Source organism: Corvus brachyrhynchos, unplaced genomic scaffold, assembly GCF_000691975.1.
Source record: "Corvus brachyrhynchos isolate BGI_N302 unplaced genomic scaffold, ASM69197v1 scaffold220, whole genome shotgun sequence".
NCBI lineage: Eukaryota > Metazoa > Chordata > Aves > Passeriformes > Corvidae > Corvus > Corvus brachyrhynchos.
Window position 1 is genome coordinate 7,869,289 of NW_008236209.1, and position 15,246 is coordinate 7,884,534.

Consider the following 15,246-nt stretch of genomic DNA (forward strand, 5'->3'; position numbering starts at 1 on the left):
TGCACAGATGTCTACGTTTGATGTGGTCTTGGTGAGCCTTCCAGAGGAGCAAGGACAACATATTAAAACCACCCCCTGCAGGAAGTACAGCCATACAAAACATTTCCCATGAGTTCAAAATACTACTTACTAACTGCCACTACATTTCAGTGGTATTCCAGCTAGTCAGTAAGAGCGAAGGCATGCAGTTGATATTTTGTTAAGAGTAACAATTTAAGGAGAGGGGCAAAGTTAGGCTCAGTGCTACTGACAGAGGGATATATGGGTGTGTCCTAGGCACATGGCATTTCCAGGACATTTCTTTGAAATTTATATTTTACTCTATAATCCATAAAAAAATAAGCAGAAAAGAGTCCAGAGTAGCCAACTCGCTAGTTTAACTGTCCTATGAGTAATGATACCAAACAAGTTCTGCTATAGGAGCAGCATCAGGCTTTGCTCCTCCAGTCAGCTTAATTTTCTGATGCTGTGAGCTGTGCAGGAGGCTGCAGGAAATATCCATTCCCTGAATATGTATCTTTGCTTTCATCCCTAAAGGGATAATTCAGAATATGGAACAGTCATAGTATTTACTGTGAGCACTGCACCTGTCAAGGTAACATTACTATGGGATGGAAGGTACCTACCTCTGCTAGGTAAAATGGATATACTGGCTCATGAGCTCTGGGCACTTACTTGCTAACCTTGTCCTGTACCTGTGATGTGATTAGCTGTGAAGATGTAGCTGTAAGGCTCTCCAGACCCTTGAAAGATGCATGTTTTAAGAGTATGTTCTCATTTTGTTTTATAATCCTGGTGCAGCCTCTGCTGTGTAGTTCCAGAGGTTGAGATGCTGATTAGGTCCATGGATGTGATGTAAGCCCACCCAGCTGGTCATCAGTGCCTTGGAAACGATTCGTAGTTGTTGTTGCTTAACTGCAAAGCCCTGCCTTAGCCATGGGTTGAGCCAGGCACCTGCTCACCTTGCTCCTTGCAGAGCAGAGGGTGAAGAGCAGATAGGGTGGTCTCAGCAGTGAAGAACTCTTTTGAGCTTTTAAATAAAGGTCTCTAAAATTTCCACCGTGGTGTGGCTGGGCTGAGGTAACCTGATCTTTGGAAAAGTGCCTTTGTGCTGTAGTTTACAGAAGGGCTTCTTGATTAACAAAGCCTGAATCCAGGTTAGTTAAACTGTAGCCATTGTATTCAAGGCCACTGTTAATTTTTCTAATTGCAAGCTTTCTCCCAAGTCTGGGGTTGGAAATGAGACTTGTCTGTTTCCAGCTCCCAGAAAGGGTTGGAAATTGTGTCATTTCATCCTGCAATTACTGTCCCTCCCACTCTGCCACTTCCCTTTATCTAAGAGAAAAATAAGCTTTGTAAACCGCTGTACATAGATTTTAAGTTCACTGCTGATACTAGAAGTCCCAAAAAGCATGTGTCTCTGGGAAGAGACTGATGCTCAGTCTGCAGCATATCTTAAGATCAGACAGGGGAAGGGCAGGGACATAAGGGCATTACTGTGGCTGGGGACTTACAGGAGGTCTTTCCCCTCATAGTGGAGCTCTGGAAGTCCTTGCCAAAAGGTGTTGTGGGCACATGAAGCTTTCAAAAGTGTTGCAGAAACTGGGCAAGCACTAAGCAAGGAGTTGGATGGGGAATAGTGAGCAGGCAAACCGTGGCATGCTTAGGGAGTCCTCAGAGTTAGAAGGAGTGGGAGGCTGGAGCACCAGGGTGGGAGACTGTGCATGTCTGCTGTGCTGTTACTCCTGGGTATCTATGGAGGCTGCTGGATTGTTTTCACCAGCTGTAGCCCAGTTGGAAGGAGGGTCATTCCTCCACACTCCTGCTGCTCCTGCCTTCTTTGCCCATACCTGCCTGTATACAGGAGCAGAGGAAGGATCTACAAACAGCACACCACTCTGAAACATGATGTTTGAGAGTTTGTGTGCTGGAGGGGAAGTCCAGCCTCTCATGACTCCCTGTCAAGGAGCATTTTCTTGCCCTCCCTGAACCATTCCTGTGGTTCTGGTTCCAGTCTGCTGGGTTGTTTCCACCTACATACTCAGCACAAGTCGGAAACCTGCAGCACTTGACAGCACAGGAAGGGTGAAAGAGTGCTTTATGCCTGGTCCTGCACACTTTCCCTCTCAAGAGTCTTCCCTTACTCCTTTCCTAGAGATAATATTGGGAGGCAGAACAGAGATGCTAGTCTCTGGTCTTCTCAGATGCCTCAATGTTCCCTAAATGATACTCCCCTGGGTTAATGCTGTCCTTGCACATTTTTAAGGTGAAACTCCTTGTAGTCTCATTCCTAGCAGGCAGAGCTGGCTGCTCCTGCACTTGAGCTCTGGTGATCCTGGCAGAGCAGTGTCTGCATGGTGTATGTGGCAAGTCCCAGTTCCGTCTGCATGGAACAGCTTGTTCTCTGCTGTCTGTTAACCCTTGGAAAGACACTTCCTCTTGTGCTCCTTTGTTCTGCACTGGCTGTGCTCAGCAGGGTCAGCTCTGCACTTGGGGTTTGGGGGCAGAGCCTGCAAAGGAACTAACTGCTGAGTATGATGATGGCTTTCCCCAGCTGAAGGTCTGCTCCCATGAGCTATTTAAGCCTCTATTTCTTGTATCTCTGTGCCAATCAGATTAGCTGATGCCAGAAAATAGACCACGGCCTGCTTGCTCTTGAATGCACCCTTTTTCCTCCTTACCTGTTTATCCCAGTCAAGCCCCTTTCCGCTCTGCCTCTGTTCTTTAATTTAGCTTTATTCCTTCCTTTTCACAGCCTTACTCTGGCCCATCTCCTCTGCTTGAGGTGGCCTCTCTGGGTTTTGACATCCAGCCTTAACAACAGTCAATCCTGTTTCCTGTCATAGTCATGACTGCCCCCTTTGCAGAGCCATGTGCCCCTCTGCACTTCTGCATTGAGCTTTTCTTGCTCTTGATTCCCTCCATGTTTACCCTGTTGTAACTTGGATTCCCTTTAAATTGCAGTGAGAGATCCACAGATCAGTGGAGCTGCTCAAGGGACTCATCTTCCCAGGAAAGAAAGGGGAAGAGGTTGGGGAGGGGAGTATGCCTGAGAACTGCCTCTCAGTCATTCCCCAGGGCTGTTGCCACCCCACTGTCTGTGCACCCCCAGGCATCACTCTGCTCTTCTCCTAGCTGGACCCCTCTACTCATTCACTGATTTTGGCAAGGGAGCCTTTGTTGCAAAAAAAAAAAAAGGAAGCTCTAAACCCCCTTAGGCTCACAGGACCAAGCATTCCAGCCTGGCCCTCTGTACCAAAACAGGCCCAGCCCCTGCTTCTTGTGAGGTCCCACCTTTATCCTTCTTCTAAAAATAAAATGCAATGACATTCCTTCCTTGTTACTCTGTTCTCTTATTCTGACCTCATTAGACTTTCCCAATAGAAAATTTCATTGAACTCCTCTGTTAGTGGTGGAAACAAACAAGACCATTGGACTTCCTCTGGAAAAAATGCATCTATATAACGGAATTGCAGGGAGCCAAATTTCCACTGCTGAGTTGGTGCTGTACGCATATGTTCCCTCGTATGGATTTAGTAAACAAAGTTAAACAAAGTTAAAACAATTTATCCTTTATATCTGATCTTCTTCCCTTGTTGGAAAAAGATTGCTTCTGTAGCATTATAAGGAGCAAAGTACTGTTAGCTGGGGTTGCAAGAACAGCTGTTTTTTTCCAGACCCCCTGAGCTAAATATATTTTGAGGCTTATGTATGTGCATGTACATAGGAATGATAGCCAGGTGATGGATTGCTAAGCCACATCATAAATTCAGTTTGTTGGACACCTCTGAGTACCTCCTCTGCACTCTGTCCTTAATCATTCTCCTTCAAACATCCTTCTAATGTTCTTAACAGCAGCCAATTAAAACAAAGACTTCACTTGCCGTCTATCCCCTCTTCCCTCTGCCATCACCCAAGCTCCTTCTCTTGGGTGGGGGGACAGAAGTGCATTAATGGATAGTGTTCAGAGTGTGAGCTCAAGGTTTAACAGAATATATCCCTACTTAGGGGTTTTTTGCCGCCTTCTTTACAATTCAGCTTGGACAGACACCCAACTGCACAGGGGTGGGTGCTTGTGTGTTTGCATGTGGCTGGGATCTGCGGACTGGTGGCAGGAAGGATGAGGCACATGGTAGGCACTGTTCATTTGTACATCTGCCCACCTTCTTGGGTTCCTGTTTTTGATTCAGAGGTTTCATGCTGATTCAGATGCTTTCTGAAGAAAAGCATGCACACAGGCCTTAAGGGGGAAATTGAAAATAATTCAGGTCACTAAGACTTCCACAGGGGAGAGAAGTTACACGTTGTGGTGTTACGGATGCAGGAGGGTAATGAGATAATTGAAGATCTGAGGATTTCAGTTGGTGTCAATGACTCGGGCATCTCAGGGAAAACAGAGGATATTCACTCCCTGAAAAGTTGATTTCGTCCACCTGGCTGTGAGATGAAGAGTAATGAATAACAGATTTTGGGGTGCATGGAAGGCGGGAGATGCCAACACACTAACTCTGAATGGCTTGGGAAGTGCTTCAAGGGTAACTTTGACTTCCTCTTGCCTTTTTTAGGGCTTAGCTGTGTTGGCTTCTCTCTGCATGCACCCCTAAACCCTGTTTCCCACAGGGGCACTGGACAGAGAGTTGAGTGGGTGGTGCTTGGTGCCAAAGTACGCTGCCAAAACTAGCCCTTACACCTTCAGGTGCCTTTTGGTTTGGCTGCTCCCCTGTAAGTACTACAGCAGTGCCTCCCTTGGATGCTGGGAGGGTGGTTGCTGCACAAGCAGGATTGGAACTGTTGGACGTGCCTTTCATCCTGTTGTAGCCTGCTGGATTAATGGGGCAGATCTCTGTGCATGTGCATGACTTCTACTCTCCCTCCTGTATCCTGCTTCATACTGTAATGGCTGTGGGGTCTGAAATGTATCTGTTCATCTGGTGCTTGTGCAGCCTTTACTGCAGCAGTTTCTTAATGCCTGATTGCAGTTCCTGCATTTTATCTGCCAGACATCACTGAGAGATGGGAAAGTAACAACCCCAGTTTGCAGAGGGATTAAGTGACTTGTCACTTGTGGCACCTGTGGCTGCAACAGCATTTGAGCCCCTGTTTCCAGGGTCCCAGTCTGACAGGACTAGAGCATCTTTCCTGTCAAAATGATGACTACCTGTGCAATGATAATGCCTTTGGGGTTTGGGACTAGGTTGCTCTGGATTTTCACTGGCATACGGAATTGGAAAATATGCTCTCAGTTGTCACTATATTTGGTTTTCCCGCTTTCCTACATGTTCTAACTTCTTTATTTTAATTCTGAAAGAAAAATATTCTAAATACATTGGATGCTTTTGTTACCAGCCTTTCTGTCATTGAGTATTTGGTTTGCAACCTGAGGATACTGTTACAGGTCTGAGCTGAGAAATAAGTCAAGATTTTACTTTTCCTAAGTCCTGCATTGTTTGACAAATGTATTTTGAGTACCTTTGTGCACTGTATGCCCTTCCATGTAGCCCATAAATGATAGGTGTTTTCCTCATTGTGCATGAGTCCTCATTTTTAACACATTGTGTAACTCAGATGGACTCGAATGTAGGAACATAAAGACTTTGGAGACCTGCCCTGTGCGAAGGGGAAAATTAGTCTGGCCCAGAGCAGTGGCTTTGTGATGACTGCATTGTGTGCTGGTGTGCTGTGTTTGTACCAAACTGCTTTGCTGCCAAGTTACTTATGGCTTATCCAAGCTCTCGGTACAAAGAATGTTAAAAGAAAAATTTTTTGTTTTCTCTGAATTCTTCCAGCTAAGAAAGAACTCAAACTACAGTCCAAATGCTGTCTTCTCTTTCTGCAGGCCTCTGGCGACCAGGTAGGGCAGTTAACACTGGAGTGCCTTCAGCTGTTGTGTGTGTGTAGGAGCATGTATGTGCTTACAGAAGATATAATATGGGACTTGCAGCGAAAGTGCCTTTTTGTTGGAGAAAAACCTGTCTCTTTGAGCAGAAGGCTCTGTGATTGAGAAGTCTGGAGTGGGAATTTTCCAGGCACAAATGTGTGTGCTTGGGCAAAGGCACCTATGAAGCACTGGACCTGGGCTGGTCTCCTCTGTGTATAGAACATATCTGATACCTCCTGAAAGTCCCAGGCTGCCTTGCAGCACAGTGAATGGCTGAGCTGGGCTCCTGTTTCTGTATTTCTTGTGCCTGGCTTGAGGGTTAGGATCATGCTTGGAGCTTAGGAGATACCCGTACGGTTATTCCTGACAGGAATCCCAGGAAGGGCAGTTGGGTAAAAGCATTCCCTCCCCTCAGCTGTCCCAAACACATGCGGACACTTATCTGATTGGCAAGGACCTTGGGGGTTTATCGAACACTGAGTAGGATAATCAGATAGATTGTGGGATACATCTGCTTGATCCTATTTCTTATGATTACGTGGTGGGGAACAAGCCTTAATGAGCCTTGGCCTTTCCTGTCTCCTCTGTAAATTTGTTTGACTCAATTGAGCTCTCTTTGTGTGAGACAGTTCTCTTTGTGCTTGGATATGGAAGCATCCACCTCTGAAGCTGGCTGTGCTTTGAGACTGGGTTTGGATTAGCTGACCTCCAGAGATCCCTGCCAACAATTTTTTTTTTCCCCTTTTCTTTTGTGTTTGCAGCTGGTGTAATTGTGGTCCTAACCCCTCCCAAGAGGTGCTGGCACTGGAGAGGATTTTAGATTTGTTTCACAGCAAGTGCAGTAGCTGCTTCTGCACTGCAGAGGAAATGCTCCTTTTGGGTCAGCCACCTTGCTGTAAGGCAGCTCCCTGGCCCTCGGCATTGGGAAGTTGCCTCATGTAGGAGGCCAGAAGGGATTTGGGAGGAAGGTCCTCCCAAAATAGAAGGGAGCATCTTTCTCCATGTGTCTCTTACTGGTGATGGCCTCAGTCAAGCAAACTCCCACTTGGCTGCCTGATCAGCAGAGCATCCCCCAGATCCCACAGGGGTGGGATGGCAGTGGGTCACTATCAGTCCTAGTAGAGAACTGGAGTAGGAACGGGGTCTTGACCTCTAACTGATTCCAAATAAACTGATGGCAGAAAATCAAAAGCCCAAAAGAACAGAAATGTGCATGTGTGGTTATTCTAACAACAAATCTATTCAGTGAAAGAGGGGTAAGTTCCCTTTGCAGCACTGCAACGCATGCTGCCCTGGAACACCCTATGGAAAGGTATTTGTTCTGCCAAGGCATGTGTGTCCAGCACAGCAGCTTCTGTGACTTTGTTCAAAGACAAACAAATATAAAATGCTCCTTAAACTGCCATGTTTTTGTAGTGCATTTTTGGCTTAGAAATCCCCAGCAGACAGTGAGAAATAACTCCCAGCCATTTGCCTGTGGAAACATTTTGAAGAACTAATCCTGTAGGAATGAAGGGGAAAGGAGTTCTCTGAACTTTGGTGGACAAGAGGTGCTGAAGGTTCAGGAAGAAGGAAAACAGACTGAAGATTTCAGGTGGCTGAGGGAATAGGAGCACCATAGCGCACATTGAAGAATGGTAGATTTCAAAAACAAAGCGATTTTTTCAATATTTCCTTAAACTCAGTATTAATTTTTCCTGTGGTTGTTTGCTTCAGGGTGTAAGTGTCAAGAATTGCACGTACACAAGGGAGGATAAAGTTCCCTGTATTTGTACATTCTTTTTCTCTGCAGTGAAGGTCTTCCTTCCCTCATGCTACTTTATTTTGCATCTTTTCCTTTTTTTTCCCTTCTTGTTTTTTCAGTTGCCCAACTCTGTATGTAAGAGACATGCTGAGGTTGTGTCAGGGCAGCTAAGAGCAGTGGGAAGTGCCCAGAGGCCAGTGATGCATGATCCATTTTCCCAGGGACAGCAGCACTGCTGGCCCTGCAGACCCCCACAGCCATCTCCCAGGGTGCCATAAATCCAGAAGTTTAGCAAGGCTGGCAAGCCTCTGAAGAGATGGGATGTAGTATGTACAACCTTCCCCACTGAGGGGCAGGAGGATGTTCCTTGTGCTGCTCTATCCAGAGAGGTCACGACCAGTAACAGCCACTCTCCAAAGTTGCTCTAAGCCAGCAGAATGAGAGTGTGGGGAAAAAAGGACAAGTGTTAGTGGTTCCTTCAACACAGAAGTGTGTGAAGGAACCACTGATTTGTGTGGTACCTGCATGCTCAAACATCCACTCTGTTGCTTCTGTAGCGGGTTTGTCCTGGAAATGAGGCTTTTCCATTGCAGCAGCATTGGGAGGTTGTTTTACTTGCATGGGTTTATTATTAATTCCTGGGTTCTGCCATCCTGTTCTGAACAGACGGCACTCAGAGCTGAGTTGACGTATGGCACGCAGTGTGACCCCTGGTGATTCACGGCCCCCAACATCTGTGATTAGACCTTGAACAGAAACTTTTCATGCATGGCCACAGTACAGGAAACCTGCTCTTTTTCTGAGTAACTGGTAGAACAACAAAAGGAGGTTTATTTTCTTTTGGCTGTAGAGGTCTACCTTAAACTAAGTAAACTGTTCCCTGAGGGAGAAAATGTCCAGGTACAGAATGTTCACAAAGGAAATATTCAAAGTGTCTGCCATGTCCCTGAAGTGTTTGTTTTAAAGAATGAGGGCCAGAGCAAGAAATAGAAGATTATTTTCTAATTTGAAAGCAAAAATACCTCTTGCAGGTGACAGAAAATAAATTTACCTTCTTCAGGTCCAGTTGATACTGGAACCCATTTAAGTGCACAAGGGCTGAGAAGCCCTGGAGAAGCTGCCATTGCTGAGATGGCTCCAGTCCCAGTGTACAGCCTGGGAGCGTGGGGGGCGGGAGCCAGCCCATGTCTGAGGCAGCCCCGCTGTGTGCAAACTGTCGATGTTCCGCCAGCAAAGGAATTGTGTCTCTGGGAATCTGAACACTGCTGGGTTTTATGTGAGGTAGGGTAAGAGCTTTGTCATTGGTGTTTTAGCAATGGAGGATCCATACCTGCCCTTTCTGGGGGTTATTTTTGTGATTTCTTTTGCTGTTGTGAAGCAGCATTTTTGAATCAGTCCCAAGTAAAGCCTTGTGATCCAATTGTGACAGCACCTAACTTGCCATGGGCTTTTCTGATGCCCAAAGTGAACTTCTCTAATGTCAGCCAACTCAACTAATGTCATTGTGTTCCTGGCTTGGTAGATCCTAGATGAAGATTTTTTTAAACTTTTTTGTTTCCCCTCCTCACTGACTCCATAAACAGCCCACAAATGTGGGTTATCTTAACTCATGCATCACTGCCAATAAATGTAACAGTAGAATGGTTTTCAGTAAAACCATGCCTTTGACTATAACTTTTTGGTTCCTTTGATAAGCAAGGATATAGTTTCATGGGTTCTTTACTACATGCTATGAAAGTGGAAGAGAAAGTGTAGTGGTTTGGTCCAAAATACTCATTACTGTTTATCTTCTGTGAGATAAGAATTAGGAGAAATGCAAAGCAGGCACCAAACTTGAAAGAATATAAAGAAGTTTATTAACAGACCTAAAAGAGGAAAGAAAAAAATTATACCACCTTCAGAACTCTCCTCCTCCCCCCACCTTCCTCCCTTCTCCCACTGACAATGTAAAAAGACAACCCTTAAGATGTTCAGTCTGTTTATCACTTCCATAATAACCTTGTTCAGTCCATTTAGAAAGAGAAGTCTCTTCTTGCTCATGCTATGAAAACATTATTACAACGAGACAGCCACCCACTTCCAAATATTGTTCAGTCCATTTAGGAAGAGGAGTCTCTCTGCCTGCATGTGAGTCCCTTCCCCCAACTTGCAGCTTTTCCCGCAACTGCGTTCGAGGGTCCACTCTTGAAGTTTTTTGGGGTACAATTTTAAGGTTGAGCCGTTCAGAAACAAGAACAGAGGCCCTTCTCCTTCCCTGGGAGCAAAGGGTCTTCCTCATCTTCATCTTTAGGACTATCTCTGGGAGCATCTCTAGGAACTGAGGTTTTCTCGTTTCCCATTTGGAGCAAAAGTCCTCATCAGGTTCATCTCTAGGGACTGAGGTTTTCTCCTTTCCCGTTTGGAGCAAAAGTCCTCATCTGGTTCATCTCTAGGGACTGAGGTTTTCTCCTTTCCCGTTTGGAGCAAAAGTCCTCATCTGGTTCATCTCTCCCTGTCCAAACTTCTCATGAAATTACAGCTGCGTCAGCATCTGCCTATCTCAGCGCAGGTGCTTCTGCTCACGAGTTGAACACTCCACCCCCCATATCTTCATGAAATTACAACAGGATACTCTGATATATCATAGCTTCACAACAGAATTTCAGCTTTAAGCATCTCCTCTCTCTCTTCCCTCAGGTTTTCAGCTCTTCACAGCAATAAAAAGGGTTAATCTCACCTCGGCCTGGCAGCTTTGCAGCTGGAATGTTGAATGTTTCTTATCGCATTGAATATCTTCTAGTTCCAACCCCCTCCTTTGGAGTCCCAACCTGCCTTGTCTCCTTTATAGATACTAATTCAGTACAATACCTGTCTGCACAAAAATAGTTTTCTCCACAAAATTATGAAATCCACTCTAAACAGCAACATATGGCAAAGCTATGTATCCAAAACATGAATGCAAGAAAAGAGATGAGTGATGAGTTTAAGCGCGGGGCCCGCAGCCACCTGTCCCAGCACCAGAAACGAGAGAGAGCTTGGAGGGGGAGTTTGCCTATTCTTAAATGTGGATAACAGAGGTGATCACAACTTTAAGTGGCTTAGAGAATTGTCCATATTCAAACTGGCCAGCTGATAGGCTCTATCAGTTCCCAGAGGAAACTGTAAGGACATCCCTTCTGGGACTATGCTTGCTAACCTATGACAGAAAGGAAGGACTGGGAAAGATTCTCAGACTTGGTTTTCCATAGGAATGTGAAAATGCTCTTGGATGGGTGGTGGTATTCTCCACAGAGTTTTCTTTCTCTTTCAGAACAAAACAGTTCAATGCGCTATTTTCATTGCTCCCATTTCTCTTTGCCTTGCAGTGTTTCCAGGGAACACTGTGTTTATTTGGAAGATTGTTTGATAACAGAAACATCTCACTGCTGTTTGGGTGAGGAGGTCCCTATTCTGCCTTATCAAGGATGCGGTGGTGGGCACACCAAGCTCTTCCGTACTCATTAAGGTGCAATAAAAAAACCTAAGTTACATAATTGTCTCAAAAGTGCAAGGACTGATGAGTGAGCTTGACATTTGTACTGCCAGCTAAATTTAGTGCTTTGAGGAAAGCCCATAGCCAAAAGTCTTTTCTGGGCTCTGACAGTATCTAGACACTCAGTGAACATTGATAGCAATATTTAGTTTTAGTGGAATTGGTGTAAAATTTGAGGTCTTAATTTTGCAAGCACAGTTTCTCTATTGTTGTGCCTCCAGGGTATCCATCCATCCATCCATCCAGGCTGGGTCTGAGCTTTCATTTACCATAACTTGCAAAACTGGGTAAAGCACACTGCAGCCTGGCAGTGTAGGGCTGAGCTTGGACTCAGGAGAGCCATTCCTTAGTTCTACAGTCACGTTCTGGTGGTTTGAGTGGAAGAGGAGCATGGACAGCATTGCATATGATAAAGAATGGGCACGACTGGAACTTAATCTTGGGAAAACTCCAGTGTGTCTGCAGTATCCCTATTCCTCTTCAGGTGAAAGGAATAGCTGCTGCTCTTACTGGACTGTGAGTTAGGGCAACAGCACTTCTGTTTCTCAGCTGAGCAGTCGTGATGCAGAAATCCTTGAGAAACAGTAAATAAGGAACCCACCTTGGTACTTCTACCGAGTAATTTTTTCTTAAAAAAAAAACACAAAGAAAAAAAAAATCTCTTTTAAATAGCGTCATTTACACTTGGAAGCTGCTTGAATCCATCTTGTCACATAAATTACCATTTCTGAACTCAGCTGTCAGGAAGTGTCCTTACAAGTTGATGTCCATGGGGCCTGTCAGTGGAAGGGGATCAGTTTCATGGCAAGCAGGAGGAATTCAAGTGTCAAGTGAATACGCTCGTCCTCATGTTACCTCAAGTGATCAGGGCATCTTAGTCCTGCCAGAAGCAAGCCCTGGTGTGACCTTTGCTCCTCAGACTGCCCTTGTTCCTCTGCACTTCGGTAGCTGTAAGGCTGGGTCTGACATCTGGAGCAAGTCCCATCCTCCTGCAGCTCAAGCAATTAGAGCTTGGCCCAGCAAGTGGCCCTGGAGCAGAGGCTTCAGGGATATTGTAGTTTCTTTACAGGGATAAAGGCCATAGGCTTTTCTCTTTGCTCTGCTGCTTTCTCCAGCTTTGATGCTGATACCATTGAAATGAGATTGGCTCATGTGTAGTGGAGGAGCTGAGCCCTGCCAGACGGATCTGGCTTGCTGGGAAGGGTTCAAAAGGCAGCACCTACCCTTTGTTGTATTTCCTGCACACTAATGAAGCCCCTGATTGCTGGAGCTACTTTTTAATCCTTGTAGGTTGTATGTTGGTTTTGGCATGGATGGTTTTTTTTTGTTTTAATTCCTCCCATTTGAAATATATGGGAGAACAAAGGGAATAAAATGCCAGCTGCCCTACACCCTCCCCCCCAAAAAAGGGTAATAACAAGAGAATTGTAAGGGTGCATTCTGGTGAGAACAGTTGTTTCCTGCCAGGAGTTGAAACCTGGAGAGCTGAAGCTCTGTATTGTCAGTGGCGGGTTCCTGTCTGAGGTGTGCTGTCTTTGGGCTGTGCACGGGAGCCTTGCTGCAGCAGTGTGCAGCACTTGCTGTGATGTCAGCCCTGCGTGCATGCGTTTCCAGCCTTCTCCATGACCACATGGAGAAGGATTTGTTTGTCAGAAACACTGACAAAAGTGTATTTGTTGACCTGCAGAAAAGCCTAACTCATGCTCCTCTGGGCTGCGATCATGTAAGCCGAAACACAATGACTGCTGCCTGTGCTTGCTGGCCTCCCAGTCCTGATAAACCTGTGAAGCAGATTCATTTATTTAGGCCCTGATTCAGCAAAGCACTTAAGTACATGCTTCAGATTGTCTTTCCAGAAAGACTGTTGGCATGCTCAGAGTTAAGCATGTGCTTAACTGCTCTCCTGAGTGCCCAGCAAACAAGTGATGGGGCAGTGTGTGCTGCTGTGCTCTGCCAGGTGCCTCTCAGGCTGCAGAATTGGGGTATGAAAAATATATTCATTAATTTGTCTCCCTCCGGTACAGGAACTATAGTGCCAGGGTCTGAGATGACTCTATCCTTCTTCAGGGAGGTGGGTTGTTTCCATAGCACAGAAAATTTCTTGTGTCTCTTGAATGTTGCACAGACAAGTGTGCCCTTCTGCAGGGTGTGGGGCTGGGGCAGTTTGCATTGGTGGGTTTGTTTCCTCCCCCACGAGTTGTAAAGAAAAATTTCCACTGTGTTACATGTGTCTGAATGTTTTGATATTTGTAGTTTAATGTTTTGTAGGATTCATTTGATTTAGCTTTCATTAACATGATGCCCTTCATTTTGAGGACTGAGCAGTTTAGTGCAGCCATGTACCTGTGGGCAGTGTGTGCTCCTGAGGTGCATGGCTTGAGAGCGAGGTCAACATTTGGTTTGTTACACTGGGATTTCTTGAGGTGGAAGGGCAGATGTTACTACACTGGACATCTTGGTGTTTGGTGTGACAGTGTGTTAAGTCGGACCCATTATATTCCATCCCAGCATTAACAGACCCTCACTTCCCTTGGGAGTCTGAAGCTGTGGAATAGGCACTTAAGCCACAAGATGGTTGTATTTCAGTCTGCTCTTAAGAGTTTCTGAGATTGCATTCTTTCTAATCCCCACCCGTATCTGACCTGTTCTAGCTCGTTTTTGAGAGCTGCACCCAGCTAGTCCTTAGCTTCCTGCAGAAGGTTTTCTGCCCATCTTTTCCTTTCTTTTGCTTGCTGAGCTCATTTGAATGGGGAGCCCACATATCAGTGAATGGGATTCCTGTATAAATTTGCCCCATTTGCACAATTGGAATTGATTTAGAGCATCTCTTCTTTACAAAACCGAAAAGAAATGAGCATGGTTAGATGTGCCTCTTTTCCTTCTCTTTGAAGTTTAAATCACGCTTAGCAAATATGATGTTTGCAGTCTCTGTTCTCCACCTGATGTGCAAAAATGCAAAGGTCCTTCCAGAAACATGGGTCAGACCAAGCTTTGTGGTGATGCTTCAAGCTGGATTGGAGGGATCTGGGCAGGTTTTGTTATCAACTTTAATCTTAATTAAGCCTAGAAAATACTTGCAATATAGGTTTAACGAGTGTTGTTTTCTCTAAATTGAAATAATTCGATCTGTGAATCAAAGAGCCTCTGTGCCCCACCCCCTGCTGCTGATGACAGCCTCTTCCCACACTTCTTCCGTGGTAGCATTGTTTCCATTGTTTCCAGCTCCAGTAGGTTTCAGTTACTGATCAGTGTAATTGCAATAACACACCAATAATAAAAGAGGAATTTAAGCTTCCTTTTTTTGTAGTTGGAAGCTCTTCTCCTACAAAAGCTTGAAATCTTAATAGTCACACAGGCAACATCCCGCGCCTGTCAAATGTTTGCAAAAGTGGACGGTCATCCTTTAGTAAGATAAAGGACTGGATTGGGAACTTGGAAACAGCCCAATCCTATCAGGCGGCAATGGTACAATTAATATTAGAATGGACGACTAGGGACAGTTGAACGTTTTAGTGGATGCCAAGGAAGCCTTCAACTGGAATGCATTGAAAGTTGTTTGTTGTATAACACGAGTTGCTGGAGTCAGAGTAATTCGAGTTTCCTTTGGTCTGGTGGAAAATTACAGCTGTGAGCAATGAGTTAATTTTTTCCGTGTGTGTGCGGCTTAGGTTTCCCTGGCAGATTTGCTCTTAGTGTTGTAGGCTCTGAATCCATAGAGGAGTGGCTGTGAACCAGTCGTTTGTCTTCATGTGCCATCGCAGGAGCAGCCCTGCGCTGGGGAAGGGTTTAATGGAACACCTTGAAGTGCGGAGGGGTGTAGGGCTGAGTTGTAGCCTTGTATATATGAAAGCCACCTTCCTGCCTGAACGCTTCCTACCCCTGAAGAGGGGGTGGGTTAGTTAATGTGAATTTAAAAAAAAACCAAACAAACAAAAAAAAACCAACTGAAGAGCAAAATATTCCCCCGTAGTCTGGAAGGGCCTGGGGGGTGCAGCCCCCGCCGCTGTCCCGGAGGTTGGGCTGTCCTCTCCTCTCTCGGCCTGTCCGGGCGGGGCCCGGGGGTCCCGCAGGCTCCCGGGGGGTCCCCGGGGTGCGGCGCGGGGGCGGCGCGCA

The 15,246-nt window shown here is 45.7% G+C and overlaps 1 protein-coding gene across 7 annotated transcripts in view; it reads left to right on the forward strand.

Annotated features, from left to right (window-relative positions):
* Window positions 1–15,246, forward strand: part of MBNL3 (muscleblind like splicing regulator 3) — a 93,654-nt gene that overhangs the window by 17,367 nt on the left and 61,041 nt on the right. The window contains exon 1 of one of the 7 annotated variants that reach the window (XM_017743246.1): window positions 5,833–5,851. The exons of the other annotated variants lie outside the window; for them this stretch is intronic. The gene's annotated coding sequence lies outside the window, so the exon portion shown is untranslated. Of the gene's footprint in view, window positions 1–5,832; window positions 5,852–15,246 lie in introns of those variants that run through there. 7 annotated transcript variants of the gene reach the window in all.